Below are 19,133 nucleotides of genomic sequence, written 5' to 3'. Positions count from 1 at the left end.
ACCCACCTGTTACAATGAGCAGATGTTAGCAGTGTTTCTGTTCAGACTTTGTGTGTGTTTAAACCAAGGCTGATTTTGCAGAGGAGAGGTGAAATGGCATGGTTTTTGCAGCAGGTGGGTGTGTCTAGTCAGCAGGTGTGTTAATCAGGAGGACACAATGGCAAGCCTGTAGCTTTAAGCAGGAAAACCTTGAGATTGAGTGGCCAAGAGGCTTTGCTGGACACTGGCAAGTGCTTACGGCCACACCACTCTGGACCCGCCCGATCTCGTCCGATCTCGGAAGCCAAACAGGGTTGGGCCTGGTTAGTACCTGGATGGGAGACCGCTTGGGAATACCAGGTGCTGTAGGTTTTCCATCTTTTCCTCCCAACCAGCAGAGGGTGTTCTTCCAAAATCTGCTTCAAAGTTCACCTAAGGTTTTTTTTTTTTTTTTTTTAATAAACAACTTTTGCCTCATGTAAAGTAATCAGGTAGCTTCAGAGCAATCAGAATCAAGGTGTCAATGCATAACCTTTAGCCTAATTACACCCACCTGTTACAATGAGCAGATGTTAGCAGTGTTTCTGTTCAGACTTTGTGTGTGTTTAAACCAAGGCTGATTTTGCAGAGGAGAGGTGAAATGGCATGGTTTTTGCAGCAGGTGGGTGTGTCTAGTCAGCAGGTGTGTTAATCAGGAGGACACAATGGCAAGCCTGTAGCTTTAAGCAGGAAAACCTTGAGATTGAGTGGCCAAGAGGCTTTGCTGGACACTGGCAAGTGCTTACGGCCACACCACTCTGGACCCGCCCGATCTCGTCCGATCTCGGAAGCCAAACAGGGTTGGGCCTGGTTAGTACCTGGATGGGAGACCGCTTGGGAATACCAGGTGCTGTAAGTTTTCCATCTTTTCCTCCCAACCAGCAGAGGGTGTTCTTCCAAAATCTGCTTCAAAGTTCACCTAAGGTTTTTTTTTTTTTTTTTTTAATAAACAACTTTTGCCTCATGTAAAGTAATCAGGTAGCTTCAGAGCAATCAGAATCAAGGTGTCAATGCATAACCTTTAGCCTAATTACACCCACCTGTTACAATGAGCAGATGTTAGCAGTGTTTCTGTTCAGACTTTGTGTGTGTTTAAACCAAGGCTGATTTTGCAGAGGAGAGGTGAAATGGCATGGTTTTTGCAGCAGGTGGGTGTGTCTAGTCAGCAGGTGTGTTAATCAGGAGGACACAATGGCAAGCCTGTAGCTTTAAGCAGGAAAACCTTGAGATTGAGTGGCCAAGAGGCTTTGCTGGACACTGGCAAGTGCTTACGGCCACACCACTCTGGACCCGCCCGATCTCGTCCGATCTCGGAAGCCAAACAGGGTTGGGCCTGGTTAGTACCTGGATGGGAGACCGCTTGGGAATACCAGGTGCTGTAGGTTTTCCATCTTTTCCTCCCAACCAGCAGAGGGTGTTCTTCCAAAATCTGCTTCAAAGTTCACCTAAGGTTTTTTTTTTTTTTTTTTTAATAAACAACTTTTGCCTCATGTAAAGTAATCAGGTAGCTTCAGAGCAATCAGAATCAAGGTGTCAATGCATAACCTTTAGCCTAATTACACCCACCTGTTACAATGAGCAGATGTTAGCAGTGTTTCTGTTCAGACTTTGTGTGTGTTTAAACCAAGGCTGATTTTGCAGAGGAGAGGTGAAATGGCATGGTTTTTGCAGCAGGTGGGTGTGTCTAGTCAGCAGGTGTGTTAATCAGGAGGACACAATGGCAAGCCTGTAGCTTTAAGCAGGAAAACCTTGAGATTGAGTGGCCAAGAGGCTTTGCTGGACACTGGCAAGTGCTTACGGCCACACCACTCTGGACCCGCCCGATCTCGTCCGATCTCGGAAGCCAAACAGGGTTGGGCCTGGTTAGTACCTGGATGGGAGACCGCTTGGGAATACCAGGTGCTGTAAGTTTTCCATCTTTTCCTCCCAACCAGCAGAGGGTGTTCTTCCAAAATCTGCTTCAAAGTTCACCTAAGGTTTTTTTTTTTTTTTTTTTAATAAACAACTTTTGCCTCATGTAAAGTAATCAGGTAGCTTCAGAGCAATCAGAATCAAGGTGTCAATGCATAACCTTTAGCCTAATTACACCCACCTGTTACAATGAGCAGATGTTAGCAGTGTTTCTGTTCAGACTTTGTGTGTGTTTAAACCAAGGCTGATTTTGCAGAGGAGAGGTGAAATGGCATGGTTTTTGCAGCAGGTGGGTGTGTCTAGTCAGCAGGTGTGTTAATCAGGAGGACACAATGGCAAGCCTGTAGCTTTAAGCAGGAAAACCTTGAGATTGAGTGGCCAAGAGGCTTTGCTGGACACTGGCAAGTGCTTACGGCCACACCACTCTGGACCCGTCCGATCTCGGAAGCCAAACAGGGTTGGGCCTGGTTAGTACCTGGATGGGAGACCGCTTGGGAATACCAGGTGCTGTAAGTTTTCCATCTTTTCCTCCCAACCAGCAGAGGGTGTTCTTCCAAAATCTGCTTCAAAGTTCACCTAAGGTTTTTTTTTTTTTTTTTTTAATAAACAACTTTTGCCTCATGTAAAGTAATCAGGTAGCTTCAGAGCAATCAGAATCAAGGTGTCAATGCATAACCTTTAGCCTAATTACACCCACCTGTTACAATGAGCAGATGTTAGCAGTGTTTCTGTTCAGACTTTGTGTGTGTTTAAACCAAGGCTGATTTTGCAGAGGAGAGGTGAAATGGCATGGTTTTTGCAGCAGGTGGGTGTGTCTAGTCAGCAGGTGTGTTAATCAGGAGGACACAATGGCAAGCCTGTAGCTTTAAGCAGGAAAACCTTGAGATTGAGTGGCCAAGAGGCTTTGCTGGACACTGGCAAGTGCTTACGGCCACACCACTCTGGACCCGCCCGATCTCGTCCGATCTCGGAAGCCAAACAGGGTTGGGCCTGGTTAGTACCTGGATGGGAGACCGCTTGGGAATACCAGGTGCTGTAAGTTTTCCATCTTTTCCTCCCAACCAGCAGAGGGTGTTCTTCCAAAATCTGCTTCAAAGTTCACCTAAGGTTTTTTTTTTTTTTTTTTTAATAAACAACTTTTGCCTCATGTAAAGTAATCAGGTAGCTTCAGAGCAATCAGAATCAAGGTGTCAATGCATAACCTTTAGCCTAATTACACCCACCTGTTACAATGAGCAGATGTTAGCAGTGTTTCTGTTCAGACTTTGTGTGTGTTTAAACCAAGGCTGATTTTGCAGAGGAGAGGTGAAATGGCATGGTTTTTGCAGCAGGTGGGTGTGTCTAGTCAGCAGGTGTGTTAATCAGGAGGACACAATGGCAAGCCTGTAGCTTTAAGCAGGAAAACCTTGAGATTGAGTGGCCAAGAGGCTTTGCTGGACACTGGCAAGTGCTTACGGCCACACCACTCTGGACCCGCCCGATCTCGTCCGATCTCGGAAGCCAAACAGGGTTGGGCCTGGTTAGTACCTGGATGGGAGACCGCTTGGGAATACCAGGTGCTGTAAGTTTTCCATCTCTTCCTCCCAACCAGCAGAGGGTGTTCTTCCAAAATCTGCTTCAAAGTTCACTTAAGGTTTTTTTCTTTTTCTTTTTCTTTTTTTTTTTTTTTTTTTTTAATAAACAACTTTTGCCTCATGTAAAGTAATCAGGTAGCTTCAGAGCAATCAGAATCAAGGTGTCAATGCATAACCTTTAGCCTAATTACACCCACCTGTTACAATGAGCAGATGTTAGCAGTGTTTCTGTTCAGACTTTGTGTGTGTTTAAACCAAGGCTGATTTTGCAGAGGAGAGGTGAAATGGCATGGTTTTTGCAGCAGGTGGGTGTGTCTAGTCAGCAGGTGTGTTAATCAGGAGGACACAATGGCAAGCCTGTAGCTTTAAGCAGGAAAACCTTGAGATTGAGTGGCCAAGAGGCTTTGCTGGACACTGGCAAGTGCTTACGGCCACACCACTCTGGACCCGCCCGATCTCGTCCGATCTCGGAAGCCAAACAGGGTTGGGCCTGGTTAGTACCTGGATGGGAGACCGCTTGGGAATACCAGGTGCTGTAAGTTTTCCATCTTTTCCTCCCAACCAGCAGAGGGTGTTCTTCCAAAATCTGCTTCAAAGTTCACCTAAGGTTTTTTTTTTTTTTTTTTTAATAAACAACTTTTGCCTCATGTAAAGTAATCAGGTAGCTTCAGAGCAATCAGAATCAAGGTGTCAATGCATAACCTTTAGCCTAATTACACCCACCTGTTACAATGAGCAGATGTTAGCAGTGTTTCTGTTCAGACTTTGTGTGTGTTTAAACCAAGGCTGATTTTGCAGAGGAGAGGTGAAATGGCATGGTTTTTGCAGCAGGTGGGTGTGTCTAGTCAGCAGGTGTGTTAATCAGGAGGACACAATGGCAAGCCTGTAGCTTTAAGCAGGAAAACCTTGAGATTGAGTGGCCAAGAGGCTTTGCTGGACACTGGCAAGTGCTTACGGCCACACCACTCTGGACCCGCCCGATCTCGTCCGATCTCGGAAGCCAAACAGGGTTGGGCCTGGTTAGTACCTGGATGGGAGACCGCTTGGGAATACCAGGTGCTGTAAGTTTTCCATCTTTTCCTCCCAACCAGCAGAGGGTGTTCTTCCAAAATCTGCTTCAAAGTTCACCTAAGGTTTTTTTTTTTTTTTTTTTAATAAACAACTTTTGCCTCATGTAAAGTAATCAGGTAGCTTCAGAGCAATCAGAATCAAGGTGTCAATGCATAACCTTTAGCCTAATTACACCCACCTGTTACAATGAGCAGATGTTAGCAGTGTTTCTGTTCAGACTTTGTGTGTGTTTAAACCAAGGCTGATTTTGCAGAGGAGAGGTGAAATGGCATGGTTTTTGCAGCAGGTGGGTGTGTCTAGTCAGCAGGTGTGTTAATCAGAAGGGCACAATGGCAAGCCTGTAGCTTTAAGCAGGAAAACCTTGAGATTGAGTGGCCAAGAGGCTTTGCTGGACACTGGCAAGTGCTTACGGCCACACCACTCTGGACCCGCCCGATCTCGTCCGATCTCGGAAGCCAAACAGGGTTGGGCCTGGTTAGTACCTGGATGGGAGACCGCTTGGGAATACCAGGTGCTGTAAGTTTTCCATCTTTTCCTCCCAACCAGCAGAGGGTGTTCTTCCAAAATCTGCTTCAAAGTTCACCTAAGGTTTTTTCCTTTTTCTTTTTCTTTTTTTTTTTTTTTTTTTTTAATAAACAACTTTTGCCTCATGTAAAGTAATCAGGTAGCTTCAGAGCAATCAGAATCAAGGTGTCAATGCATAACCTTTAGCCTAATTACACCCACCTGTTACAATGAGCAGATGTTAGCAGTGTTTCTGTTCAGACTTTGTGTGTGTTTAAACCAAGGCTGATTTTGCAGAGGAGAGGTGAAATGGCATGGTTTTTGCAGCAGGTGGGTGTGTCTAGTCAGCAGGTGTGTTAATCAGGAGGACACAATGGCAAGCCTGTAGCTTTAAGCAGGAAAACCTTGAGATTGAGTGGCCAAGAGGCTTTGCTGGACACTGGCAAGTGCTTACGGCCACACCACTCTGGACCCGCCCGATCTCGTCCGATCTCGGAAGCCAAACAGGGTTGGGCCTGGTTAGTACCTGGATGGGAGACCGCTTGGGAATACCAGGTGCTGTAAGTTTTCCATCTTTTCCTCCCAACCAGCAGAGGGTGTTCTTCCAAAATCTGCTTCAAAGTTCACCTAAGGTTTTTTCCTTTTTCTTTTTCTTTTTTTTTTTTTTTTTTTTTAATAAACAACTTTTGCCTCATGTAAAGTAATCAGGTAGCTTCAGAGCAATCAGAATCAAGGTGTCAATGCATAACCTTTAGCCTAATTACACCCACCTGTTACAATGAGCAGATGTTAGCAGTGTTTCTGTTCAGACTTTGTGTGTGTTTAAACCAAGGCTGATTTTGCAGAGGAGAGGTGAAATGGCATGGTTTTTGCAGCAGGTGGGTGTGTCTAGTCAGCAGGTGTGTTAATCAGGAGGACACAATGGCAAGCCTGTAGCTTTAAGCAGGAAAACCTTGAGATTGAGTGGCCAAGAGGCTTTGCTGGACACTGGCAAGTGCTTACGGCCACACCACTCTGGACCCGCCCGATCTCGTCCGATCTCGGAAGCCAAACAGGGTTGGGCCTGGTTAGTACCTGGATGGGAGACCGCTTGGGAATACCAGGTGCTGTAAGTTTTCCATCTTTTCCTCCCAACCAGCAGAGGGTGTTCTTCCAAAATCTGCTTCAAAGTTCACCTAAGGTTTTTTTTTTTTTTTTTTTTAATAAACAACTTTTGCCTCATGTAAAGTAATCAGGTAGCTTCAGAGCAATCAGAATCAAGGTGTCAATGCATAACCTTTAGCCTAATTACACCCACCTGTTACAATGAGCAGATGTTAGCAGTGTTTCTGTTCAGACTTTGTGTGTGTTTAAACCAAGGCTGATTTTGCAGAGGAGAGGTGAAATGGCATGGTTTTTGCAGCAGGTGGGTGTGTCTAGTCAGCAGGTGTGTTAATCAGGAGGACACAATGGCAAGCCTGTAGCTTTAAGCAGGAAAACCTTGAGATTGAGTGGCCAAGAGGCTTTGCTGGACACTGGCAAGTGCTTACGGCCACACCACTCTGGACCCGCCCGATCTCGTCCGATCTCGGAAGCCAAACAGGGTTGGGCCTGGTTAGTACCTGGATGGGAGACCGCTTGGGAATACCAGGTGCTGTAAGTTTTCCATCTCTTCCTCCCAACCAGCAGAGGGTGTTCTTCCAAAATCTGCTTCAAAGTTCACCTAAGGTTTTTTTCTTTTTCTTTTTCTTTTTTTTTTTTTTTTTTTTTAATAAACAACTTTTGCCTCATGTAAAGTAATCAGGTAGCTTCAGAGCAATCAGAATCAAGGTGTCAATGCATAACCTTTAGCCTAATTACACCCACCTGTTACAATGAGCAGATGTTAGCAGTGTTTCTGTTCAGACTTTGTGTGTGTTTAAACCAAGGCTGATTTTGCAGAGGAGAGGTGAAATGGCATGGTTTTTGCAGCAGGTGGGTGTGTCTAGTCAGCAGGTGTGTTAATCAGGAGGACACAATGGCAAGCCTGTAGCTTTAAGCAGGAAAACCTTGAGATTGAGTGGCCAAGAGGCTTTGCTGGACACTGGCAAGTGCTTACGGCCACACCACTCTGGACCCGCCCGATCTCGTCCGATCTCGGAAGCCAAACAGGGTTGGGCCTGGTTAGTACCTGGATGGGAGACCGCTTGGGAATACCAGGTGCTGTAAGTTTTCCATCTTTTCCTCCCAACCAGCAGAGGGTGTTCTTCCAAAATCTGCTTCAAAGTTCACCTAAGGTTTTTTTTTTTTTTTTTTTTAATAAACAACTTTTGCCTCATGTAAAGTAATCAGGTAGCTTCAGAGCAATCAGAATCAAGGTGTCAATGCATAACCTTTAGCCTAATTACACCCACCTGTTACAATGAGCAGATGTTAGCAGTGTTTCTGTTCAGACTTTGTGTGTGTTTAAACCAAGGCTGATTTTGCAGAGGAGAGGTGAAATGGCATGGTTTTTGCAGCAGGTGGGTGTGTCTAGTCAGCAGGTGTGTTAATCAGGAGGACACAATGGCAAGCCTGTAGCTTTAAGCAGGAAAACCTTGAGATTGAGTGGCCAAGAGGCTTTGCTGGACACTGGCAAGTGCTTACGGCCACACCACTCTGGACCCGCCCGATCTCGTCCGATCTCGGAAGCCAAACAGGGTTGGGCCTGGTTAGTACCTGGATGGGAGACCGCTTGGGAATACCAGGTGCTGTAAGTTTTCCATCTTTTCCTCCCAACCAGCAGAGGGTGTTCTTCCAAAATCTGCTTCAAAGTTCACCTAAGGTTTTTTTTTTTTTTTTTTTAATAAACAACTTTTGCCTCATGTAAAGTAATCAGGTAGCTTCAGAGCAATCAGAATCAAGGTGTCAATGCATAACCTTTAGCCTAATTACACCCACCTGTTACAATGAGCAGATGTTAGCAGTGTTTCTGTTCAGACTTTGTGTGTGTTTAAACCAAGGCTGATTTTGCAGAGGAGAGGTGAAATGGCATGGTTTTTGCAGCAGGTGGGTGTGTCTAGTCAGCAGGTGTGTTAATCAGGAGGACACAATGGCAAGCCTGTAGCTTTAAGCAGGAAAACCTTGAGATTGAGTGGCCAAGAGGCTTTGCTGGACACTGGCAAGTGCTTACGGCCACACCACTCTGGACCCGCCCGATCTCGTCCGATCTCGGAAGCCAAACAGGGTTGGGCCTGGTTAGTACCTGGATGGGAGACCGCTTGGGAATACCAGGTGCTGTAAGTTTTCCATCTTTTCCTCCCAACCAGCAGAGGGTGTTCTTCCAAAATCTGCTTCAAAGTTCACCTAAGGTTTTTTTTTTTTTTTTTTTTAATAAACAACTTTTGCCTCATGTAAAGTAATCAGGTAGCTTCAGAGCAATCAGAATCAAGGTGTCAATGCATAACCTTTAGCCTAATTACACCCACCTGTTACAATGAGCAGATGTTAGCAGTGTTTCTGTTCAGACTTTGTGTGTGTTTAAACCAAGGCTGATTTTGCAGAGGAGAGGTGAAATGGCATGGTTTTTGCAGCAGGTGGGTGTGTCTAGTCAGCAGGTGTGTTAATCAGGAGGACACAATGGCAAGCCTGTAGCTTTAAGCAGGAAAACCTTGAGATTGAGTGGCCAAGAGGCTTTGCTGGACACTGGCAAGTGCTTACGGCCACACCACTCTGGACCCGCCCGATCTCGTCCGATCTCGGAAGCCAAACAGGGTTGGGCCTGGTTAGTACCTGGATGGGAGACCGCTTGGGAATACCAGGTGCTGTAAGTTTTCCATCTTTTCCTCCCAACCAGCAGAGGGTGTTCTTCCAAAATCTGCTTCAAAGTTCACCTAAGGTTTTTTTTTTTTTTTTTTTAATAAACAACTTTTGCCTCATGTAAAGTAATCAGGTAGCTTCAGAGCAATCAGAATCAAGGTGTCAATGCATAACCTTTAGCCTAATTACACCCACCTGTTACAATGAGCAGATGTTAGCAGTGTTTCTGTTCAGACTTTGTGTGTGTTTAAACCAAGGCTGATTTTGCAGAGGAGAGGTGAAATGGCATGGTTTTTGCAGCAGGTGGGTGTGTCTAGTCAGCAGGTGTGTTAATCAGGAGGACACAATGGCAAGCCTGTAGCTTTAAGCAGGAAAACCTTGAGATTGAGTGGCCAAGAGGCTTTGCTGGACACTGGCAAGTGCTTACGGCCACACCACTCTGGACCCGCCCGATCTCGTCCGATCTCGGAAGCCAAACAGGGTTGGGCCTGGTTAGTACCTGGATGGGAGACCGCTTGGGAATACCAGGTGCTGTAAGTTTTCCATCTTTTCCTCCCAACCAGCAGAGGGTGTTCTTCCAAAATCTGCTTCAAAGTTCACCTAAGGTTTTTTTTTTTTTTTTTTTAATAAACAACTTTTGCCTCATGTAAAGTAATCAGGTAGCTTCAGAGCAATCAGAATCAAGGTGTCAATGCATAACCTTTAGCCTAATTACACCCACCTGTTACAATGAGCAGATGTTAGCAGTGTTTCTGTTCAGACTTTGTGTGTGTTTAAACCAAGGCTGATTTTGCAGAGGAGAGGTGAAATGGCATGGTTTTTGCAGCAGGTGGGTGTGTCTAGTCAGCAGGTGTGTTAATCAGGAGGACACAATGGCAAGCCTGTAGCTTTAAGCAGGAAAACCTTGAGATTGAGTGGCCAAGAGGCTTTGCTGGACACTGGCAAGTGCTTACGGCCACACCACTCTGGACCCGCCCGATCTCGTCCGATCTCGGAAGCCAAACAGGGTTGGGCCTGGTTAGTACCTGGATGGGGGACCGCTTGGGAATACCAGGTGCTGTAAGTTTTCCATCTTTTCCTCCCAACCAGCAGAGGGTGTTCTTCCAAAATCTGCTTCAAAGTTCACCTAAGGTTTTTTCCTTTTTCTTTTTCTTTTTTTTTTTTTTTTTTTTTAATAAACAACTTTTGCCTCATGTAAAGTAATCAGGTAGCTTCAGAGCAATCAGAATCAAGGTGTCAATGCATAACCTTTAGCCTAATTACACCCACCTGTTACAATGAGCAGATGTTAGCAGTGTTTCTGTTCAGACTTTGTGTGTGTTTAAACCAAGGCTGATTTTGCAGAGGAGAGGTGAAATGGCATGGTTTTTGCAGCAGGTGGGTGTGTCTAGTCAGCAGGTGTGTTAATCAGGAGGACACAATGGCAAGCCTGTAGCTTTAAGCAGGAAAACCTTGAGATTGAGTGGCCAAGAGGCTTTGCTGGACACTGGCAAGTGCTTACGGCCACACCACTCTGGACCCGTCCGATCTCGGAAGCCAAACAGGGTTGGGCCTGGTTAGTACCTGGATGGGAGACCGCTTGGGAATACCAGGTGCTGTAAGTTTTCCATCTTTTCCTCCCAACCAGCAGAGGGTGTTCTTCCAAAATCTGCTTCAAAGTTCACCTAAGGTTTTTTCCTTTTTCTTTTTCTTTTTTTTTTTTTTTTTTTTTAATAAACAACTTTTGCCTCATGTAAAGTAATCAGGTAGCTTCAGAGCAATCAGAATCAAGGTGTCAATGCATAACCTTTAGCCTAATTACACCCACCTGTTACAATGAGCAGATGTTAGCAGTGTTTCTGTTCAGACTTTGTGTGTGTTTAAACCAAGGCTGATTTTGCAGAGGAGAGGTGAAATGGCATGGTTTTTGCAGCAGGTGGGTGTGTCTAGTCAGCAGGTGTGTTAATCAGGAGGACACAATGGCAAGCCTGTAGCTTTAAGCAGGAAAACCTTGAGATTGAGTGGCCAAGAGGCTTTGCTGGACACTGGCAAGTGCTTACGGCCACACCACTCTGGACCCGCCCGATCTCGTCCGATCTCGGAAGCCAAACAGGGTTGGGCCTGGTTAGTACCTGGATGGGAGACCGCTTGGGAATACCAGGTGCTGTAAGTTTTCCATCTCTTCCTCCCAACCAGCAGAGGGTGTTCTTCCAAAATCTGCTTCAAAGTTCACCTAAGGTTTTTTTTTTTTTTTTTTTTTTAATAAACAACTTTTGCCTCATGTAAAGTAATCAGGTAGCTTCAGAGCAATCAGAATCAAGGTGTCAATGCATAACCTTTAGCCTAATTACACCCACCTGTTACAATGAGCAGATGTTAGCAGTGTTTCTGTTCAGACTTTGTGTGTGTTTAAACCAAGGCTGATTTTGCAGAGGAGAGGTGAAATGGCATGGTTTTTGCAGCAGGTGGGTGTGTCTAGTCAGCAGGTGTGTTAATCAGGAGGACACAATGGCAAGCCTGTAGCTTTAAGCAGGAAAACCTTGAGATTGAGTGGCCAAGAGGCTTTGCTGGACACTGGCAAGTGCTTACGGCCACACCACTCTGGACCCGCCCGATCTCGTCCGATCTCGGAAGCCAAACAGGGTTGGGCCTGGTTAGTACCTGGATGGGAGACCGCTTGGGAATACCAGGTGCTGTAAGTTTTCCATCTCTTCCTCCCAACCAGCAGAGGGTGTTCTTCCAAAATCTGCTTCAAAGTTCACCTAAGGTTTTTTTCTTTTTCTTTTTCTTTTTTTTTTTTTTTTTTTTTAATAAACAACTTTTGCCTCATGTAAAGTAATCAGGTAGCTTCAGAGCAATCAGAATCAAGGTGTCAATGCATAACCTTTAGCCTAATTACACCCACCTGTTACAATGAGCAGATGTTAGCAGTGTTTCTGTTCAGACTTTGTGTGTGTTTAAACCAAGGCTGATTTTGCAGAGGAGAGGTGAAATGGCATGGTTTTTGCAGCAGGTGGGTGTGTCTAGTCAGCAGGTGTGTTAATCAGGAGGACACAATGGCAAGCCTGTAGCTTTAAGCAGGAAAACCTTGAGATTGAGTGGCCAAGAGGCTTTGCTGGACACTGGCAAGTGCTTACGGCCACACCACTCTGGACCCGCCCGATCTCGTCCGATCTCGGAAGCCAAACAGGGTTGGGCCTGGTTAGTACCTGGATGGGAGACCGCTTGGGAATACCAGGTGCTGTAAGTTTTCCATCTTTTCCTCCCAACCAGCAGAGGGTGTTCTTCCAAAATCTGCTTCAAAGTTCACCTAAGGTTTTTTTTTTTTTTTTTTTTAATAAACAACTTTTGCCTCATGTAAAGTAATCAGGTAGCTTCAGAGCAATCAGAATCAAGGTGTCAATGCATAACCTTTAGCCTAATTACACCCACCTGTTACAATGAGCAGATGTTAGCAGTGTTTCTGTTCAGACTTTGTGTGTGTTTAAACCAAGGCTGATTTTGCAGAGGAGAGGTGAAATGGCATGGTTTTTGCAGCAGGTGGGTGTGTCTAGTCAGCAGGTGTGTTAATCAGGAGGACACAATGGCAAGCCTGTAGCTTTAAGCAGGAAAACCTTGAGATTGAGTGGCCAAGAGGCTTTGCTGGACACTGGCAAGTGCTTACGGCCACACCACTCTGGACCCGCCCGATCTCGTCCGATCTCGGAAGCCAAACAGGGTTGGGCCTGGTTAGTACCTGGATGGGAGACCGCTTGGGAATACCAGGTGCTGTAAGTTTTCCATCTTTTCCTCCCAACCAGCAGAGGGTGTTCTTCCAAAATCTGCTTCAAAGTTCACCTAAGGTTTTTTTTTTTTTTTTTTTAATAAACAACTTTTGCCTCATGTAAAGTAATCAGGTAGCTTCAGAGCAATCAGAATCAAGGTGTCAATGCATAACCTTTAGCCTAATTACACCCACCTGTTACAATGAGCAGATGTTAGCAGTGTTTCTGTTCAGACTTTGTGTGTGTTTAAACCAAGGCTGATTTTGCAGAGGAGAGGTGAAATGGCATGGTTTTTGCAGCAGGTGGGTGTGTCTAGTCAGCAGGTGTGTTAATCAGGAGGACACAATGGCAAGCCTGTAGCTTTAAGCAGGAAAACCTTGAGATTGAGTGGCCAAGAGGCTTTGCTGGACACTGGCAAGTGCTTACGGCCACACCACTCTGGACCCGCCCGATCTCGTCCGATCTCGGAAGCCAAACAGGGTTGGGCCTGGTTAGTACCTGGATGGGAGACCGCTTGGGAATACCAGGTGCTGTAAGTTTTCCATCTTTTCCTCCCAACCAGCAGAGGGTGTTCTTCCAAAATCTGCTTCAAAGTTCACCTAAGGTTTTTTTTTTTTTTTTTTTTAATAAACAACTTTTGCCTCATGTAAAGTAATCAGGTAGCTTCAGAGCAATCAGAATCAAGGTGTCAATGCATAACCTTTAGCCTAATTACACCCACCTGTTACAATGAGCAGATGTTAGCAGTGTTTCTGTTCAGACTTTGTGTGTGTTTAAACCAAGGCTGATTTTGCAGAGGAGAGGTGAAATGGCATGGTTTTTGCAGCAGGTGGGTGTGTCTAGTCAGCAGGTGTGTTAATCAGGAGGACACAATGGCAAGCCTGTAGCTTTAAGCAGGAAAACCTTGAGATTGAGTGGCCAAGAGGCTTTGCTGGACACTGGCAAGTGCTTACGGCCACACCACTCTGGACCCGCCCGATCTCGTCCGATCTCGGAAGCCAAACAGGGTTGGGCCTGGTTAGTACCTGGATGGGAGACCGCTTGGGAATACCAGGTGCTGTAAGTTTTCCATCTTTTCCTCCCAACCAGCAGAGGGTGTTCTTCCAAAATCTGCTTCAAAGTTCACCTAAGGTTTTTTTTTTTTTTTTTTTAATAAACAACTTTTGCCTCATGTAAAGTAATCAGGTAGCTTCAGAGCAATCAGAATCAAGGTGTCAATGCATAACCTTTAGCCTAATTACACCCACCTGTTACAATGAGCAGATGTTAGCAGTGTTTCTGTTCAGACTTTGTGTGTGTTTAAACCAAGGCTGATTTTGCAGAGGAGAGGTGAAATGGCATGGTTTTTGCAGCAGGTGGGTGTGTCTAGTCAGCAGGTGTGTTAATCAGGAGGACACAATGGCAAGCCTGTAGCTTTAAGCAGGAAAACCTTGAGATTGAGTGGCCAAGAGGCTTTGCTGGACACTGGCAAGTGCTTACGGCCACACCACTCTGGACCCGCCCGATCTCGTCCGATCTCGGAAGCCAAACAGGGTTGGGCCTGGTTAGTACCTGGATGGGAGACCGCTTGGGAATACCAGGTGCTGTAAGTTTTCCATCTTTTCCTCCCAACCAGCAGAGGGTGTTCTTCCAAAATCTGCTTCAAAGTTCACCTAAGGTTTTTTTTTTTTTTTTTTTAATAAACAACTTTTGCCTCATGTAAAGTAATCAGGTAGCTTCAGAGCAATCAGAATCAAGGTGTCAATGCATAACCTTTAGCCTAATTACACCCACCTGTTACAATGAGCAGATGTTAGCAGTGTTTCTGTTCAGACTTTGTGTGTGTTTAAACCAAGGCTGATTTTGCAGAGGAGAGGTGAAATGGCATGGTTTTTGCAGCAGGTGGGTGTGTCTAGTCAGCAGGTGTGTTAATCAGGAGGACACAATGGCAAGCCTGTAGCTTTAAGCAGGAAAACCTTGAGATTGAGTGGCCAAGAGGCTTTGCTGGACACTGGCAAGTGCTTACGGCCACACCACTCTGGACCCGCCCGATCTCGTCCGATCTCGGAAGCCAAACAGGGTTGGGCCTGGTTAGTACCTGGATGGGGGACCGCTTGGGAATACCAGGTGCTGTAAGTTTTCCATCTTTTCCTCCCAACCAGCAGAGGGTGTTCTTCCAAAATCTGCTTCAAAGTTCACCTAAGGTTTTTTCCTTTTTCTTTTTCTTTTTTTTTTTTTTTTTTTTTAATAAACAACTTTTGCCTCATGTAAAGTAATCAGGTAGCTTCAGAGCAATCAGAATCAAGGTGTCAATGCATAACCTTTAGCCTAATTACACCCACCTGTTACAATGAGCAGATGTTAGCAGTGTTTCTGTTCAGACTTTGTGTGTGTTTAAACCAAGGCTGATTTTGCAGAGGAGAGGTGAAATGGCATGGTTTTTGCAGCAGGTGGGTGTGTCTAGTCAGCAGGTGTGTTAATCAGGAGGACACAATGGCAAGCCTGTAGCTTTAAGCAGGAAAACCTTGAGATTGAGTGGCCAAGAGGCTTTGCTGGACACTGGCAAGTGCTTACGGCCACACCACTCTGGACCCGTCCGATCTCGGAAGCCAAACAGGGTTGGGCCTGGTTAGTACCTGGATGGGAGACCGCTTGGGAATACCAGGTGCTGTAAGTTTTCCATCTTTTCCTCCCAACCAGCAGAGGGTGTTCTTCCAAAATCTGCTTCAAAGTTCACCTAAGGTTTTTTCCTTTTTCTTTTTCTTTTTTTTTTTTTTTTTTTTTAATAAACAACTTTTGCCTCATGTAAAGTAATCAGGTAGCTTCAGAGCAATCAGAATCAAGGTGTCAATGCATAACCTTTAGCCTAATTACACCCACCTGTTACAATGAGCAGATGTTAGCAGTGTTTCTGTTCAGACTTTGTGTGTGTTTAAACCAAGGCTGATTTTGCAGAGGAGAGGTGAAATGGCATGGTTTTTGCAGCAGGTGGGTGTGTCTAGTCAGCAGGTGTGTTAATCAGGAGGACACAATGGCAAGCCTGTAGCTTTAAGCAGGAAAACCTTGAGATTGAGTGGCCAAGAGGCTTTGCTGGACACTGGCAAGTGCTTACGGCCACACCACTCTGGACCCGCCCGATCTCGTCCGATCTCGGAAGCCAAACAGGGTTGGGCCTGGTTAGTACCTGGATGGGAGACCGCTTGGGAATACCAGGTGCTGTAAGTTTTCCATCTTTTCCTCCCAACCAGCAGAGGGTGTTCTTCCAAAATCTGCTTCAAAGTTCACCTAAGGTTTTTTTTTTTTTTTTTTTAATAAACAACTTTTGCCTCATGTAAAGTAATCAGGTAGCTTCAGAGCAATCAGAATCAAGGTGTCAATGCATAACCTTTAGCCTAATTACACCCACCTGTTACAATGAGCAGATGTTAGCAGTGTTTCTGTTCAGACTTTGTGTGTGTTTAAACCAAGGCTGATTTTGCAGAGGAGAGGTGAAATGGCATGGTTTTTGCAGCAGGTGGGTGTGTCTAGTCAGCAGGTGTGTTAATCAGGAGGACACAATGGCAAGCCTGTAGCTTTAAGCAGGAAAACCTTGAGATTGAGTGGCCAAGAGGCTTTGCTGGACACTGGCAAGTGCTTACGGCCACACCACTCTGGACCCGCCCGATCTCGTCCGATCTCGGAAGCCAAACAGGGTTGGGCCTGGTTAGTACCTGGATGGGAGACCGCTTGGGAATACCAGGTGCTGTAAGTTTTCCATCTCTTCCTCCCAACCAGCAGAGGGTGTTCTTCCAAAATCTGCTTCAAAGTTCACTTAAGGTTTTTTTCTTTTTCTTTTTCTTTTTTTTTTTTTTTTTTTTTAATAAACAACTTTTGCCTCATGTAAAGTAATCAGGTAGCTTCAGAGCAATCAGAATCAAGGTGTCAATGCATAACCTTTAGCCTAATTACACCCACCTGTTACAATGAGCAGATGTTAGCAGTGTTTCTGTTCAGACTTTGTGTGTGTTTAAACCAAGGCTGATTTTGCAGAGGAGAGGTGAAATGGCATGGTTTTTGCAGCAGGTGGGTGTGTCTAGTCAGCAGGTGTGTTAATCAGGAGGACACAATGGCAAGCCTGTAGCTTTAAGCAGGAAAACCTTGAGATTGAGTGGCCAAGAGGCTTTGCTGGACACTGGCAAGTGCTTACGGCCACACCACTCTGGACCCGCCCGATCTCGTCCGATCTCGGAAGCCAAACAGGGTTGGGCCTGGTTAGTACCTGGATGGGAGACCGCTTGGGAATACCAGGTGCTGTAAGTTTTCCATCTTTTCCTCCCAACCAGCAGAGGGTGTTCTTCCAAAATCTGCTTCAAAGTTCACCTAAGGTTTTTTTTTTTTTTTTTTTAATAAACAACTTTTGCCTCATGTAAAGTAATCAGGTAGCTTCAGAGCAATCAGAATCAAGGTGTCAATGCATAACCTTTAGCCTAATTACACCCACCTGTTACAATGAGCAGATGTTAGCAGTGTTTCTGTTCAGACTTTGTGTGTGTTTAAACCAAGGCTGATTTTGCAGAGGAGAGGTGAAATGGCATGGTTTTTGCAGCAGGTGGGTGTGTCTAGTCAGCAGGTGTGTTAATCAGGAGGACACAATGGCAAGCCTGTAGCTTTAAGCAGGAAAACCTTGAGATTGAGTGGCCAAGAGGCTTTGCTGGACACTGGCAAGTGCTTACGGCCACACCACTCTGGACCCGCCCGATCTCGTCCGATCTCGGAAGCCAAACAGGGTTGGGCCTGGTTAGTACCTGGATGGGAGACCGCTTGGGAATACCAGGTGCTGTAAGTTTTCCATCTTTTCCTCCCAACCAGCAGAGGGTGTTCTTCCAAAATCTGCTTCAAAGTTCACCTAAGGTTTTTTTTTTTTTTTTTTTAATAAACAACTTTTGCCTCATGTAAAGTAATCAGGTAGCTTCAGAGCAATCAGAATCAAGGTGTCAATGCATAACCTTTAGCCTAATTACACCCACCTGTTACAATGAGCAGATGTTAGCAGTGTTTCTGTTCAGACTTTGTGTGTGTTTAAACCAAGGCTGATTTTGCAGAGGAGAGGTGAAATGGCATGGTTTTTGCAGCAGGTGGGTGTGTCTAGTCAGCAGGTGTGTTAATCAGGAGGACACAATGGCAAGCCTGTAGCTTTAAGCAGGAAAACCTTGAGATTGAGTGGCCAAGAGGCTTTGCTGGACACTGGCAAGTGCTTACGGCCACACCACTCTGGACCCGCCCGATCTCGTCCGATCTCGGAAGCCAAACAGGGTTGGGCCTGGTTAGTACCTGGATGGGAGACCGCTTGGGAATACCAGGTGCTGTAAGTTTTCCATCTTTTCCTCCCAACCAGCAGAGGGTGTTCTTCCAAAATCTGCTTCAAAGTTCACCTAAGGTTTTTTTTTTTTTTTTTTTAATAAACAACTTTTGCCTCATGTAAAGTAATCAGGTAGCTTCAGAGCAATCAGAATCAAGGTGTCAATGCATAACCTTTAGCCTAATTACACCCACCTGTTACAATGAGCAGATGTTAGCAGTGTTTCTGTTCAGACTTTGTGTGTGTTTAAACCAAGGCTGATTTTGCAGAGGAGAGGTGAAATGGCATGGTTTTTGCAGCAGGTGGGTGTGTCTAGTCAGCAGGTGTGTTAATCAGAAGGGCACAATGGCAAGCCTGTAGCTTTAAGCAGGAAAACCTTGAGATTGAGTGGCCAAGAGGCTTTGCTGGACACTGGCAAGTGCTTACGGCCACACCACTCTGGACCCGCCCGATCTCGTCCGATCTCGGAAGCCAAACAGGGTTGGGCCTGGTTAGTACCTGGATGGGAGACCGCTTGGGAATACCAGGTGCTGTAAGTTTTCCATCTTTTCCTCCCAACCAGCAGAGGGTGTTCTTCCAAAATCTGCTTCAAAGTTCACCTAAGGTTTTTTTTTTTTTTTTTTTAATAAACAACTTTTGCCTCATGTAAAGTAATCAGGTAGCTTCAGAGCAATCAGAATCAAGGTGTCAATGCATAACCTTTAGCCTAATTACACCCACCTGTTACAATGAGCAGATGTTAGCAGTGTTTCTGTTCAGACTTTGTGTGTGTTTAAACCAAGGCTGATTTTGCAGAGGAGAGGTGAAATGGCATGGTTTTTGCAGCAGGTGGGTGTGTCTAGTCAGCAGGTGTGTTAATCAGAAGGGCACAATGGCAAGCCTGTAGCTTTAAGCAGGAAAACCTTGAGATTGAGTGGCCAAGAGGCTTTGCTGGACACTGGCAAGTGCTTACGGCCACACCACTCTGGACCCGCCCGATCTCGTCCGATCTCGGAAGCCAAACAGGGTTGGGCCTGGTTAGTACCTGGATGGGAGACCGCTTGGGAATACCAGGTGCTGTAAGTTTTCCATCTTTTCCTCCCAACCAGCAGAGGGTGTTCTTCCAAAATCTGCTTCAAAGTTCACCTAAGGTTTTTTCCTTTTTCTTTTTCTTTTTTTTTTTTTTTTTTTTTAATAAACAACTTTTGCCTCATGTAAAGTAATCAGGTAGCTTCAGAGCAATCAGAATCAAGGTGTCAA

At 45.4% G+C, this 19,133-nt stretch overlaps 1 protein-coding gene, 33 non-coding genes and 3 pseudogenes across 34 annotated transcripts in view; all 37 read left to right on the top strand.

The window, feature by feature from the left end:
• The window catches only part of LOC144984559 (uncharacterized), a 402,969-nt gene that overhangs the window by 338,529 nt on the left and 45,307 nt on the right, over positions 1-19,133 (top strand). The window lies entirely within an intron of this gene.
• Positions 233-351, top strand: LOC144986209 (5S ribosomal RNA). Its single transcript, XR_013650039.1, has one exon. It is a non-coding gene; the product is annotated as a 5S ribosomal RNA (ribosomal RNA).
• Positions 759-877, top strand: LOC144985303 (5S ribosomal RNA). The gene has a single exon (XR_013649131.1). It is a non-coding gene; the product is annotated as a 5S ribosomal RNA (ribosomal RNA).
• LOC144986208 (5S ribosomal RNA) lies at positions 1,285-1,403 on the top strand. The gene has a single exon (XR_013650038.1). It is a non-coding gene; the product is annotated as a 5S ribosomal RNA (ribosomal RNA).
• Positions 1,811-1,929, top strand: LOC144985302 (5S ribosomal RNA). Its single transcript, XR_013649130.1, has one exon. It is a non-coding gene; the product is annotated as a 5S ribosomal RNA (ribosomal RNA).
• LOC144986246 (5S ribosomal RNA) lies at positions 2,337-2,445 on the top strand (annotated as a pseudogene).
• Positions 2,853-2,971, top strand: LOC144985301 (5S ribosomal RNA). The gene has a single exon (XR_013649129.1). It is a non-coding gene; the product is annotated as a 5S ribosomal RNA (ribosomal RNA).
• On the top strand, positions 3,379-3,497 carry LOC144985300 (5S ribosomal RNA). The gene has a single exon (XR_013649128.1). It is a non-coding gene; the product is annotated as a 5S ribosomal RNA (ribosomal RNA).
• LOC144985299 (5S ribosomal RNA) lies at positions 3,927-4,045 on the top strand. Its single transcript, XR_013649127.1, has one exon. It is a non-coding gene; the product is annotated as a 5S ribosomal RNA (ribosomal RNA).
• Positions 4,453-4,571, top strand: LOC144985298 (5S ribosomal RNA). The gene has a single exon (XR_013649126.1). It is a non-coding gene; the product is annotated as a 5S ribosomal RNA (ribosomal RNA).
• Positions 4,979-5,097, top strand: LOC144985296 (5S ribosomal RNA). Its single transcript, XR_013649124.1, has one exon. It is a non-coding gene; the product is annotated as a 5S ribosomal RNA (ribosomal RNA).
• LOC144985295 (5S ribosomal RNA) lies at positions 5,527-5,645 on the top strand. The gene has a single exon (XR_013649123.1). It is a non-coding gene; the product is annotated as a 5S ribosomal RNA (ribosomal RNA).
• LOC144985294 (5S ribosomal RNA) lies at positions 6,075-6,193 on the top strand. The gene has a single exon (XR_013649122.1). It is a non-coding gene; the product is annotated as a 5S ribosomal RNA (ribosomal RNA).
• Positions 6,602-6,720, top strand: LOC144985293 (5S ribosomal RNA). The gene has a single exon (XR_013649121.1). It is a non-coding gene; the product is annotated as a 5S ribosomal RNA (ribosomal RNA).
• Positions 7,150-7,268, top strand: LOC144985292 (5S ribosomal RNA). The gene has a single exon (XR_013649120.1). It is a non-coding gene; the product is annotated as a 5S ribosomal RNA (ribosomal RNA).
• Positions 7,677-7,795, top strand: LOC144985291 (5S ribosomal RNA). The gene has a single exon (XR_013649119.1). It is a non-coding gene; the product is annotated as a 5S ribosomal RNA (ribosomal RNA).
• LOC144985290 (5S ribosomal RNA) lies at positions 8,203-8,321 on the top strand. The gene has a single exon (XR_013649118.1). It is a non-coding gene; the product is annotated as a 5S ribosomal RNA (ribosomal RNA).
• Positions 8,730-8,848, top strand: LOC144985289 (5S ribosomal RNA). Its single transcript, XR_013649117.1, has one exon. It is a non-coding gene; the product is annotated as a 5S ribosomal RNA (ribosomal RNA).
• Positions 9,256-9,374, top strand: LOC144985288 (5S ribosomal RNA). Its single transcript, XR_013649116.1, has one exon. It is a non-coding gene; the product is annotated as a 5S ribosomal RNA (ribosomal RNA).
• LOC144985970 (5S ribosomal RNA) lies at positions 9,782-9,900 on the top strand. The gene has a single exon (XR_013649800.1). It is a non-coding gene; the product is annotated as a 5S ribosomal RNA (ribosomal RNA).
• LOC144986245 (5S ribosomal RNA) lies at positions 10,330-10,438 on the top strand (annotated as a pseudogene).
• Positions 10,868-10,986, top strand: LOC144985287 (5S ribosomal RNA). The gene has a single exon (XR_013649115.1). It is a non-coding gene; the product is annotated as a 5S ribosomal RNA (ribosomal RNA).
• LOC144985285 (5S ribosomal RNA) lies at positions 11,397-11,515 on the top strand. The gene has a single exon (XR_013649113.1). It is a non-coding gene; the product is annotated as a 5S ribosomal RNA (ribosomal RNA).
• Positions 11,945-12,063, top strand: LOC144985284 (5S ribosomal RNA). The gene has a single exon (XR_013649112.1). It is a non-coding gene; the product is annotated as a 5S ribosomal RNA (ribosomal RNA).
• On the top strand, positions 12,472-12,590 carry LOC144985283 (5S ribosomal RNA). The gene has a single exon (XR_013649111.1). It is a non-coding gene; the product is annotated as a 5S ribosomal RNA (ribosomal RNA).
• Positions 12,998-13,116, top strand: LOC144985282 (5S ribosomal RNA). The gene has a single exon (XR_013649110.1). It is a non-coding gene; the product is annotated as a 5S ribosomal RNA (ribosomal RNA).
• LOC144985281 (5S ribosomal RNA) lies at positions 13,525-13,643 on the top strand. Its single transcript, XR_013649109.1, has one exon. It is a non-coding gene; the product is annotated as a 5S ribosomal RNA (ribosomal RNA).
• Positions 14,051-14,169, top strand: LOC144985280 (5S ribosomal RNA). The gene has a single exon (XR_013649108.1). It is a non-coding gene; the product is annotated as a 5S ribosomal RNA (ribosomal RNA).
• On the top strand, positions 14,577-14,695 carry LOC144985969 (5S ribosomal RNA). The gene has a single exon (XR_013649799.1). It is a non-coding gene; the product is annotated as a 5S ribosomal RNA (ribosomal RNA).
• Positions 15,125-15,233, top strand: LOC144986244 (5S ribosomal RNA; annotated as a pseudogene).
• LOC144985279 (5S ribosomal RNA) lies at positions 15,663-15,781 on the top strand. Its single transcript, XR_013649107.1, has one exon. It is a non-coding gene; the product is annotated as a 5S ribosomal RNA (ribosomal RNA).
• LOC144985278 (5S ribosomal RNA) lies at positions 16,189-16,307 on the top strand. Its single transcript, XR_013649106.1, has one exon. It is a non-coding gene; the product is annotated as a 5S ribosomal RNA (ribosomal RNA).
• Positions 16,737-16,855, top strand: LOC144985277 (5S ribosomal RNA). Its single transcript, XR_013649105.1, has one exon. It is a non-coding gene; the product is annotated as a 5S ribosomal RNA (ribosomal RNA).
• On the top strand, positions 17,263-17,381 carry LOC144985276 (5S ribosomal RNA). Its single transcript, XR_013649104.1, has one exon. It is a non-coding gene; the product is annotated as a 5S ribosomal RNA (ribosomal RNA).
• Positions 17,789-17,907, top strand: LOC144985274 (5S ribosomal RNA). The gene has a single exon (XR_013649102.1). It is a non-coding gene; the product is annotated as a 5S ribosomal RNA (ribosomal RNA).
• LOC144985273 (5S ribosomal RNA) lies at positions 18,315-18,433 on the top strand. Its single transcript, XR_013649101.1, has one exon. It is a non-coding gene; the product is annotated as a 5S ribosomal RNA (ribosomal RNA).
• LOC144985272 (5S ribosomal RNA) lies at positions 18,841-18,959 on the top strand. The gene has a single exon (XR_013649100.1). It is a non-coding gene; the product is annotated as a 5S ribosomal RNA (ribosomal RNA).

This window comes from Oryzias latipes, chromosome 16, assembly GCF_053564925.1.
Source record: "Oryzias latipes strain Hd-rR chromosome 16, Olatipes_Hd-rR_3.1".
NCBI lineage: Eukaryota > Metazoa > Chordata > Actinopteri > Beloniformes > Adrianichthyidae > Oryzias > Oryzias latipes.
The sequence above is the reverse complement of the archived record's forward strand: the minus strand, read 5'-3'. Positions and strand labels throughout refer to the sequence as shown.